This window comes from Capsicum annuum, chromosome 8 (genome assembly GCF_002878395.1).
Source record: "Capsicum annuum cultivar UCD-10X-F1 chromosome 8, UCD10Xv1.1, whole genome shotgun sequence".
Lineage (NCBI taxonomy): Eukaryota > Viridiplantae > Streptophyta > Magnoliopsida > Solanales > Solanaceae > Capsicum > Capsicum annuum.
The window spans coordinates 35682657-35695694 of record NC_061118.1 but is presented as its reverse complement, the minus strand read 5'-3'; positions in this window follow the sequence as shown (position 1 = coordinate 35695694).

The window sequence follows — 13038 nt, the reverse complement described above, 5'->3', positions numbered from 1 at the left end:
CCTAAGATGGACTGATCAAAGGACTTTCCAAAGAAGGATTGATGTTGAGTTGATGTGTTGTCCTGACTAGCCTGTGGAGCTGTCAAGGGCAAGTCCTCAACTATAGCATCATTTGGTAATCTTGGAGGGGTTGGCTCTACATCTTCTTTATCAATTAGTGTTCTTTGCCTCTTCATTGATTGATTGCCTTTCTTTGGTTGTTTTGTCTTTTATTTGTTTTTTACTATTAATTCACCAAATCAAAACGACCACGACAACGCAATCAACACTTCATCGGAAAAGAGTAACAATTTAGTGACATTTTCTATTCCTAAGAAAATTAGTAAAGAATAACAATCATCATAACTACACTTCATTGGGGATGATTAGTGAAAGAATAATAATTTTGTTTGGAAAATTCAACTTACAAAAGTGAGGGAGAAAAGTAATAATTTTGAAATCAGGTATGTGAAAAAACCGCGTACTTTGTGTATAATGCTTGGATTCTTTTGATGGGTCGGGTCGGGTTTGGAATTTTTTTTTAAATGGGTCAATTTGTCTTATTTGGGTCATTCTGTTAGTTGAAGGGCACACATATAAATTTTTGTAACGGTGGGGTATGTATGACCCCAAAGTATGACTGAGGGTAAAGTTGACTAATTTTTCAAAGTAGAGCGATATTTTTGACCCTTTTCTCATTCTTAAATCATTCACCCTACTCCGACCTCCAATCCCTACCCCCACCCCCTACCATCCCCATCCCCTACCATCCCCATTTAAAAAAAAAATTCAAATTATTTTTCTTAACTCATCCCCTATTCCAAAACTCAAACCCCTACCCCCTCCTCCAAAAATATATATTTTTTTAAATCAAACTTTTTTCTTACCCCTCACCCTCCCGCACCCCCCAAAAAAAATAATTTATTTTTTAATTTTTAAAAATTTTTTCTTACCCCAACCCCTACTAGCCCTCCTTCACTCATCTCCCCACAAAAAAAAAAAAATTAATTTACTTTTTAAAAAAAAAGAAACTTTTTCTTACTCCACCCCTACTACATATTTTGACAACTCCGACCCCCGCCCATCAACCCCCTCCTCCCCAAAATTTTTAATTTTTTTTTTAAATTAAACTTTTTCTTATCCCACCTTTTTTATCCTATTCATTCTCATTATTTTTCTTAAATAAATACAAATACTTTTAGAAAAATATACTTACCCAATTTGCATAACGAACACAAGATTATAAGTAAGAAATAACTTATTTTCTTAGAAAAACGTTTTCAGCGTTCATATCGAACACACCCTAAAGAAAATATCTTTTGGGGTCAAAAATATTTTTCTAAAATATTTTTTTAATCTTTAGCTCAACACTAAAATGTATTTTCTGGAAAAAAAAATTTATTCACCAACCAAACACTAGAATTTTCACTCACTAATCAAACATAAGAAAATAAGTACGAATTCAACTTGTTTTTCACGAAAACATTTTCCTTTCCATTGTACCAAACACACCCAAAGTGTCAAATCACAAATATAGTTGGCGTTTTTGGCAGTTGATAAATGGGAATTGAAAAGAAAAAACACTTTATCCAATTTAATTTGAAACATAATTTTAAAAAAATATTTATATATAAAAAAGTATGCGATAAAAATAATCAAAATTTTATTTATTTTTAAATGACCAGTATCACTTAAAATGGTCATTAGGTCATTTTCTTCCCTTTTTTCAACGGTAATCTTCATTTTTTTCTGCGTTTTTGTATTAAGGCTTTGCCACATGTTTCCTCTTTTGGACACGTGGACATTCAACCATGTTCCATAACACTTCCCCTTGAATGTCCATGTAAAAAAATTTCTGAATACGCATTTGAGTGTTGCCTCATTAAAAATCTTACTAGGAAAATCCAGTGGGATAAAAACCTTGGTTAAGAAAAAAAAAGTACAACGCATATTCTTACTCCCCTGATGAAGACCTCGATTCAACTGGTTCAGTTTTCGCATTCCAATCTTATGTATCATCTTCTCGAGAGTTGAAGTTGGTAATGATTTAGTGAACAAATCTGTTGGATTCTCACTGAAACGTATTTTTTGTACATCAATATCACCATTCTTCTGGAGATCATGTATGAAGAAGAACTTTGACGAAATATGTTTCGTTCTATCTCTTTTTATAAAGCCTCCTTTTAATTGAGCTATGCATGTTGCATTGTCTTCAAATATGACTGTGGGAACCTTGATATCGAGCTTTGGGCCACATATTCTTTGATGGAATGTGTCATTGATCTCAGCCATATAAATTCTCTACTTGTCTCATGGATAGCTATTATTTCAGCATGATTTGAAGAAGTAGCAATGATACACTGCTTTGTAGATCACCATGATATAGCGGTACCTCCATACGTAAACACATAGCCTATTTGAGATCGAGCTTTATGTGGGTCAAATAAATAACCTGCATCTTCATGACCAACAAGATCTGGACTAGCTTTATTAGTATAAAACAGACCCATATCAATAGTCCCTTTTAGGTATCTCAATATATGCTTAACTCCGTTTCAGTGTCTTCCCATAGGAGAAGAGCTATACCTTGCTAGCAAATTAATAGAAAATACTATATCCGGCCTCGTAGCATTAGCAAAATACATAAGTGCACCAATAGTATTAAGATATGATACTTCAGGACTAAGGATCTCTTCACCCTCTTCTAGAGGTCGGAACAGATCTTTACTCACATCGAGTGATCGAACAACCATTTGAGTATTTAATGAATATGCTTTGTCCATGTAAAATCATTTCAAAACCTTCTCAATATAGGCAGTTTGGTGAATGAAGAGCCCGTCTGCTAAATGTTCAATTTGCAGACCAAGACAAAGTTTTGTCTTTTCAAGATCTTTCATTTCAAATCCTGTGTTTAGTTATTCAATTGTCTTTTGGCCCTCTTCTGGAGTTTCAATGAGATTTATGTCATCCACACAAACAACGAGTATAACAAACCCTGATGCTATTTTTTTTTAATGAAAATACAAGAATAAATGACATTATTTATGTAACCTTCATTTATCAAGTACTCACTAAAGCGATTATACCACATACGTCCTAGCTGTTTTAGATTGTATAATGATCTTTGTAATCTGATTGAAAATAAGTCTCGAGACTTTGAACTATATGCTTCAGGCATTGTTAATTCTTCTGGAATTCTCATGTAAATATCATTATCAAGTGAATCATAAAGATAAGCTGTAACCACATCCATTAGATGAATTTTAAGATTTTTGTATACAACTAGTCCTATGAGGTATCGAAATGTTATTGCATCCATAACTGGTGAATATGTTTCTTTATAGTCGACACAGGGTCTTTGAGAGAACCCTTGTGCAACAAGACGTTCCTTATATCTTACAATTTCATTTCTCTCATTTCTTTTACGTATAAAAACCCATTTATAGACGATTAATTTTACATCATATGATACGCTCAAATTACACCCCTCTTATGAGAGAATAAGCGGTTGTGGTCAAATATATAATCCAACTAGGTTGGGGTCAAATCCCACAGGGAATATGGTGTTAATCAAGACTATTTGTGATTCAATCGACTAATAGCTAATAACTTTCTGTAAATGGGGTTTTTTAAAATTCAAACACTTGTTACAATTTACTTTGTTTTAGTGACCCAAAATCGATGCTTCAGTATTTCAAATTATTGATGTGGTAAAAACCAGAGTTGTGTTCACTATGAGTATTGACACTTGTTGACACCCAATTTTGACTCGCCCTTTTTTCCTTAATTACTTTTTTCGATGCTCCTCGGTTCTAAATATTTTTTTAAAAAAATTAAAAAAAATAAGATTCATATTTTTGTTTCTATCTCTACAAGTTTTAATAAAAAGGGAATTTATTTTCATTTATAAAATTATCTTAATTGAATATAATTAAATATTTTTGACATCAAAATCGCAAAATATATATCTTTTGATAGTCGCATCCACATTCTTTCTAACTGTATTTTTGGGGGAGTATTGTGACCTTATATGTATATTTTTTTTACTACATAAAATATATATTTTATAAGATGTACATATACTTTCTCATATTCTTGTTTTTATATATTATATTCTTATTTTCTACACGCACATATATATGCCTACAGTTTGTTAATATTAAATCACACACACAAAAAAGATATCAAATTGGATGATCATGCAAGTTATGTCTGTAATTTATATACGTTAAACTAAAAAATAATTTTTAGGATATCAAGGAGTATCGATAAATTTAATTTCAGCAGAAATAGAGCATTCGGGCTAACAATAATCAAGTTTCATTTTTATTTTCACCCGAGCCAAACTCTCATTTTATAAATTTTAACCAAGAGCCTGAAAATTAGCCCAAAACTCAGTACAATTCCTATGTCCGCTTCGTCACTCTGCCTCAACAAATACAATTTCACCTGATCCGAAAATTTATTGTTTTAAAACCTGAAAGGTCCCAAAATATTCAGTTGTTTTTTATATATAATGTGTTTTTATTTAACTATCTATTTATTTATATATTTATTTTTCTCCTTTTCCCTTCTCTTTGAATTAAATTTGAACCTTCCGATCAAATATCGAGCGGATAAAAAAAAAAGGTCATTTTAAAATTAATCTTTCACATATTTATCCGTATATGCGTACATTTTTTATTTTTATTATTTTATTGCTATCATTATTTTTAAGGGTAATCTCTTCAAAATCATCCGATCGAAAGATCGGACGAATCAAAATCAGTCCAAAATCACTCAACTAGCAAAGATTAATCTAATTCGTTAAATTTTCTTTTTGATATGAGGGTCCCTAATTTTCAAATGTTTATGTGTGTGTGTGTGTGTATATATATAAATATATATATATTATAATTTATATTTTTATATATTTTTGAAATTCGAATTGTTCGTATAAAAAATGAACGGATCAGAAATTAATTGGTTTTTAAATAATTTTTTATATATATACATATATAAATATTTGTATTGTTATTATTTAAGATGATATTTTAAGATCGGACGGACCAAAATTGATCAAGATTTTAAAGAATAGTGAATTAAAATGCACACTTACCACGTTTGTCAAAGCCAAAAAATGCGTATTGCTCTTCCCCATGATCACCGACTGGTCACTATCTCTCATTTCCTCAAAATACACAAAAGCAGAGCTCCTTTCTCCTTCCCTTTCTCACTCTGCTCCATTATCACCAAAACAAGGAAACCCTAATCCTCACCTAGCCTGCCACCGCTGACCACCAGCCTATCGTTAGGATGCACGAGAATCACCCTTTTTATTTGTCGCCCCAACTCGTGAAACCAAAAAGGACAGAGAACCAGTCTCTAAATCCATGCAATTCTTGAAAATTGCCATTGAAAGCCAGAGGTTCGTGCTGCGAGAGGTTACAAAATCTCAAAATTTCCTCTTCATCTTTCTATTTTTTTTATTTTAAGTTTTCAAATTCGTATTTTCATGTCCGGATATGCGTCTATAAAATGGAGGCTTCACCATCTCCGAAGGAAGGTGGAGAAGAAGAGCGAAAAAGAAGGTGGAGAAGGAGAGAGAAAAAGAAAAAAAAAATATTCGTGAAAAGAAGCTAAAGAAAAAAGAAAAAAATTGAGTGAAGAGTGAAAAAAAAAAAAGATGTGAAAAGGGGATAATATTGAGAAAAATCAGAAATTCGGAGAGATCAGAAGCAAAAAACACACACACAAAAAAGAAAATTGGAAGAAAGGAAGTCAAAAAAAGAAAACAACTCATATTTTGATAATTTTTAGCAAAGTCAGGTCTTGCAATAGCTGGTTTCCTTTCGATTTTGTGCTAAATTCTGTGTCTCGAATTGAGTTTGAGGTCGCCGGAAAATTCGACGTCAACTACCGTTTGTTGCGCCAACAAAGGTGCGACTCTCTCTGATTATTTTTATCGCGTTCTTGATCGGCTATTTTAGTTTTTATAAGCGTGCAGGTCATTCTTTGAATTTGTTGTCATTGTTGCGTTTTGAGTTTCTGTAGATCAACTGCTTGGATAGTTTTTAGAAAACAAACATTTATTTTGTTTAAGATTAGTAAATCAGTGAATGGAATCTTAGTTATAGTGTTGCTGCCCATTTTTTTTTTTTAAAAAAGGTATGCGATCATGAATCTGTATTGTTTGTGAGAATATGGATGTGTAGGTTCGTTTGGAGACTCATGTTGTTTTGTCGTTTTTCTGGGAAATTGCGGTACACCTGAGCTTGACTTCAGAAGGTCATAAACATGCTTAAATATATTCATCTGGTGTGGGACTGTGGTTCGTCATTCTTTATCTCGACTTTTAATACAAACCATTATTCTCTTCCGGTCATATTTCCTTATATCTTGTTTCTCCTAAGATTCAGATTCGAGTCTAGTTTTAAGACGTTTGAAATAGTGCAAAAATCGTCTTGTATTTTGTCTTTCTATAGGATACGTTTGCTTATCCCACTTTGATATTATTTTACTTTACCTAGAAATGAAATTGATGGGCATGAATTGTTTTAACTTTTTTTTTTTTTTAAAAAAAAAAAAGTTTTCCTGTCCTAATAAATACACGTTTGAATTGGAGTCTAGATTTGTTGAGTTCAACGTTGTATTTTTCATAATCCTAGGACTATTTTTTATTCCCAAATGAAACTACATATCCTTAATACTAGTTGTATTTCTAGTTGTCCACTCAAAACAATTGTAATGTGCCAAGAATTGCATCCCTTGACTGTGGTGATGAAAACATGACCTGAATGTTTGCTATCATTTTATTTTAATAAAGTATACCTCATAGTCATGTTCTGCTCATTTGAATACAATATTCCTATGCTTATATGCCCTTTTTCTTAATGTATTATTGTAATTTTATGGTTGTTGATTGGTCACTAACTCCTTATTCTTTTATTTTACATGTACTCGGGAGTTGTGGTTCCTCAATGGAACTCACTTTGACCCAACATCGGGTCAAATCCTAATAGGAGTGCAGAGCCTCGGAGTTCCGCAAAAATAGGAGTCTAAGCTTCTAAGCCGAGTTTATTATTCTTTATTGTCTTCCGATTTAATTTATATCCCCATATTGAGTTTTATTTACTAATTTTGTGTTTATTTACTTTGCTTGAGACAACTTTATGGGCTTATTATTATTTTACTACTTTATTAGATACCGATCCGTTAGTTGAAGATATCATCATATTGTTGTGATTAACGCTTAAGTAGTTAGTTCATAGAAATAAATTCGCTTCAAAGGCTAGCAAGCCTTAAACTTGGCCAAATACTTAGTTAGTCACTTTAAAGAGATTTGCTAAGAAAACAGAAGTAGTAATTCCTATCTTTTTAGAAAAAATGATTTTTCGAAATTAATTAGCAAGAAAGTAAGTCGCCAACCTTAGATTCGAATCACTGATTTCAACCTGATTAAATAAATAATGCTAACATGTTATATTTTACAAATGCTATTAGAATTTTCAGATTCGAAAGGAAAGAAATGCAAGGTATAAATATTCATCGCTACTACGTATGAGGTACATTATTTTCGATACTATTAAAATTATTTTCGTCATTATTATAGTTTATTTTATTATTTGCACCATAGTTATCATTTTTTTTAACAAATATCATCAATATTAGTATTATTATTATAATTATTATTATTATTATTATTATTATTATTATTATTATTATTATTATTATTATCATCATTGTCGTTGTTATTATTTTTCAACATGATTGCCTATTTTGTACTCTTAAAAACACATTTCGTAATAAACTCCATGCTTTAAAATACTTTGCTTGTTTTCGTAAATAATTAAATTGGATATTTTAATTCAAATATCTCTTCAAATTCCCTAATAGTATTATAAGACTTCTATAAAAATTTATATTATCATTCTTATTTCCATAGTAATCATATTACCTTTTCGTACGTGGTAGCGTTATGTTTATTGAACCCTACATTTTCTTTTAAATAATGTAAAATGATGCTAAATTTTTCTATCACTGTCTTAAGCAAATAGCAAAAATAAAGTTTTCTAATATTTTTCTAAACTAAGTGTAAGGACTATCTTCGGATAGGCTCTGAGGGGTGCCTAACACCTTTCCCTCGAGTAACCAAAACCCTTACTCAGAATCTCTAAAACGTTTCGATAGACTAAAATAGAGTTTTACGGTAAAAATAGTTTTTTCCTAATTTTCCTAAAAAGTTAGGTGGCGACTCTAAAAAATAATTTTTTAATTCCAAGAGTCATTTAACGCCACCATACATCGCGTGCTGTTTCGACCGGTTCGAAATAGGGTTCAGCAACACTTACTGAACATTTGTAACAAAGATTCTCGTAATATTTAGGAAACAACAGATTATCACTATCGATGATTTATCTAAATGTGTTTCGACCTATTTAGATATTAGATTACTTAATTCTTTCAAACTCAGAAAATCCTTTTATTCAACCTGATTTCATCTCGAGTTAATTACCCTTGTTATGGCGTTAATCATTAGATGAAAATTTAACGTTTTCAAATACCCGTTGATAATTCAGTTCCTCTTAATTGATTTCTTGATTCAAGCAAACCAATGTGAGGTTCAATCTATTGTTTGCAACCAATAGATAATATTTATTACAAAAGAATTATCAAGAAGTTCCTAAAGTACTTCGAATCTTAACCAACTAATGAATTCGTAAGGTCAAACTCATAGATCCCACAACTCCGGTCATGAGAATTAGTTACTCATGAGATAGAGAGAAACAATATATATAAGATTCATAATTTAGAAATAGTTAACTTACAAACAATGAGAATATAAGATTGTTCATCTTTCCAAATCACGAAAACATTCCAAAACCAAAACAATCAACAACAACAACAACAACAAACCCAGTGTATTCCCACTTAGTGGGGTCTGGGGGGGGGGTAAGATGTACGCAGTCCATACCTCTACCTCTGATGAAGTAGAAAGGCTGTTTCCGAAAGACCCCCGGCTCAAGGCACAAGATATCACACAAACACATAGTACAGCACAGAAGCAGATGACATAACATACATACGGCACCCATAAGGAATATAAAACAGCGGATAGCAGAGGAAAGCACACAGATTCGTAATAAGCATGGAACACTGAATACGGAATCATAACGGGAATAAAAATAATCCAAAACCAAAACAATAATCTTCAAAAACTGATATCCAAAATTTTGAGAAAAACAAGTAGAAAAAGTGGTTGCTTAGGATAAGTTCAAGATGCTTATGGAAACCTAAGATTTTCTTATAAATAGTCTAGATCTTTTCTTATTTGAAATTCAAATTCTAGAATTTCCACCTTAAAGCTGACGACTTCCCGTGACGGCTTATCACATAGTTGACGACCTATCAGACCAGGTCGTCAACCATTCTTCCCATTTCTTGCTTCTGCTTACAGCTGACGACCTATCACATGGTTGATGGCCTATCAGACCAAGTCGTCAACTATACTTTCCATTTCTTGCAATTTGTCTGTGAGTGACGACCAAGTCTGACGACTTATCAAATGGTTGATGCCCTATCAGACAAGTCGTCAATTAAGATCTTCTACTCTACTTCGATCAAAACTTGTTCTTCTTGACGTAATTATCAGAGATTTTCATGCATCTCGACTTCCCCATAATATCATATGAAATATAATAAAAAATGATAATAGTTATTTAAGAACTTACAATTATTCCGAGTTAAAAGTCTTAAATGTGCTAACACGAAGCTAGCACATCAGACTACAGATCCCAAAACCTCTCATTTAGCAAGTAAGTTCAATTCCGATTGAATCGCCTCTTGCCATTTTGGCCAATCTTTTCTTCGTCGACATTCTTTGACAGATAGAGGTTCAGGGTTCTCATTGTCTTACATAATATTTAGTGCAACATTATATACAAAAATATTATCCATCGTTATTTTTTATCGATCTAAATTTACCTCATCACTAGCAGGACTTATTGAAAGTTCTTCATTCACTTGAATCTCGAGTTCACTGATTTCTTCAGAAATATCAGGATTAATCAGATTTTGAGTTTCTTTAAGAGAATATTTTATAATATTATCTTTATCATTTTTCGTGCTTCTTTTTCTAGTATTTTTATCCTTTGAACCCAACGAACTACCACGTTTCAGGCGTGCTTGGAATTCAGAAGTTGTGACATTATAGATGGTCCTTTTGGAACTTCAATTCAGACAGATACATTCGTTGCAGGGATATGTGACTTTGTTATTCTTTTCAAATCAGTAAATGTATATGGCATTTGATTTGCCAGTTTCTGTAAGTGAAGGATCTTCTGGACCTCAGTTTCACATATGGGGGTACGTGGATCAAAATGAGATAATGATGAAAATTTTCACACAATTTCTCTTTTAAGTTCATGTTTCTCTCCCTCTAATTGCGGAAAATTTATTTCATCAAATCGAGCAGTAAATAAATCTCTCGTCAATGATTCAAGGGAGCAAATTATAGAGGGGTGACTTAAACCCAACATATATTCCTAACCTTCCCTGGGGCCCATCTTAGTTCGCTGAGGTGGTGCAACTGACATTTATACAACATATCCAAAAATTCGTAGGTGGACAATATTTGGCTCATGACCAAGGACCAATTATAACGGGGAGTACTTATTATAATGAGTTGGTCTGAGACGAACAAGTGATGCTGCATGTAAGATAGCATGACCCTAAACAGTAGCAGTCAATTTCATTTTCATAAGTAGTGATCTTGCTATCAATTGTAGGCGCTTAATAAATCACTCAGCAAGGCCATTTTGAGTATGAACATGAGCGACAAGATATTCAATTATATCGTGTGTATTTTAAAAAATAAAACTTTCAGCTTACTTAATTTTAATTTTTTTAAGTGTGTCTTCCCATGATTATGCCGTGAGTGTTTACATTTAGTTTGAAATAAAAACTTTCAACTTAAGTTTGTTAAAGTAAAAGAGGATTTATTGTTTATGTCACTTCATTTAAACACATATCGCTCATATAATATAGAATATTAAAATTCATTTAATTGATATCTACAATATCAAATTTTAAGTGATTAAAAAACTATTTAATTTAAAATATATAATTCAACAATGGATTTGAAATTTTTATTATTTTTTAGAGAAATTAAAATATATAAATAAACATAATAATTATTCAAATAAATTTAACGTATCATATATTCATAAATAAAATATTTCTTAAATGTGTATGAATCTCTAATATTTCATGTTAAATTACTTATTTTGTTCTAAATTTCATAAAATATTGATAATCTCATTTTTTGTTAAAAAAATTCATCATCAAAATTTGTGAAAAAGAATTACTCTCATTTTTCATTATTTAGTATCACTAATATTTGGAGAGTCAAATTATATTTAAAAAAAAAAAATTTCAAATATTTTTAGCTAAATATAAAAATATTTTTTATTTATTAATTAAGCATGTATTAAGTTAGAAAGGGAATGTCATACTTTAATAATTTGTCCATGATTTTATAAAAATACCTTATATTTTATATAAGAAAAATAAAGTAATATATATATCTATATCTATCTATCTATCTATCTATCTATCTATCTATCTATCTATCTATATATATATATATATATATATAGTGATAATCTAAGAATTTGGAGGGCAATTGTGTTCTTTTTTAATTTTATCCCAAGGATAAATAATGATGGGATTGTTATTCCGCCAAATGGGTGGATAACTTATCCCGGTACTATTTATTAGTCTTGGGATAAGTTGTCCTGAATATTGCCAACCAAACATGCAGTAAAAATTTTATTCCGAGATTATTATTTTATCCCGAAATTATTTATTTTTGTACCTTAAACCAAACGGCCCCTAATAGTTATGAAAACTTATCAATAAGATATGATTAATCTGGATAACATTAAATTAATTATGTAGTTGAAATTTATGGAACAAATTATACTACTATCTCCGTCTCAAATTACCCGTCCCAAATTGAGATGACACATTGATTAAAAAAAATAATTAATAACATGCGTAATTTACCATAGTACCCCTATTAAATGATGTTTATAATTTAATTTGAAGAAAAAATTATTAATGAAAAGGGTAAAACATGAAAAAAAAATTGTCTTGTCTTGATTAATGAAAAAAGATAAGTAAAATGAAAAATTAAATTAGAAAATTTGAGATCAAGAAAGTACTTGATAAACTGATAGTATTATTTTTATATCTTAAGGTTGAACCCGGACTCAACACGGACCACATAGAACTAGTTTCTTTAATAAGCAACTTGAAAAGGCAAAAAAACAGGCCGACATGGCTAAACATTTCCTAACTTCTCTTGACTTGCCATTTAAGTGTTGTAAGTATAAAGTACTAATAAATTTGGCTGAGCGGCCATTTCAAGTAATAAATTCAGCCGTGGCTACTTTTAAATAATTAATTAATTAAAAAGTGGGTTAGATTGCGCAACAAATTTAATTCAATGAATATTTTGTATATTTTTTTCATTTTAAAAAGTATACTCATAAAAGATCCATAGTAATGTTAAGCAAGCATTAAAAATTAGAATTAAAAAATTATCGAAAAACATAACATTTCTTTAAATGAAATATATTAAAAAATTAAAAGAAATTAGTGGATAAAAGTGCGTCCTTACTAATAGGAAGGAGTGTTTTGCATGCAATGATGCTTGTAATCGTAGTGTTATACATGTGTTTTGTAATTTCTTGTTCGTAGTATTTTGATGATATTTGTAATTTCAAATAGATAGTTTATAGCATTATTCTATGTGTGTCTTGTTTATTTTATTACTATCTAATAGCGTGCTATTCATTCGGTTGTTTGTTTTTATGGTTGATGTGCTGTTATTTGATAGGTCTATGAATAACCGCTTTTGTAATAGCGGTATAGACTTAATGAGTGTTTGAATTAACTTATTTTTAGTGTTTTTGATTTTTTAACTATTTTTGTTTAGTATTGATGATATTTGAAAAAGTTAAAAAATATTTTTAAGTACTTAATTTTAAATTAAAAATATTAAAATAAGCTAAAAAT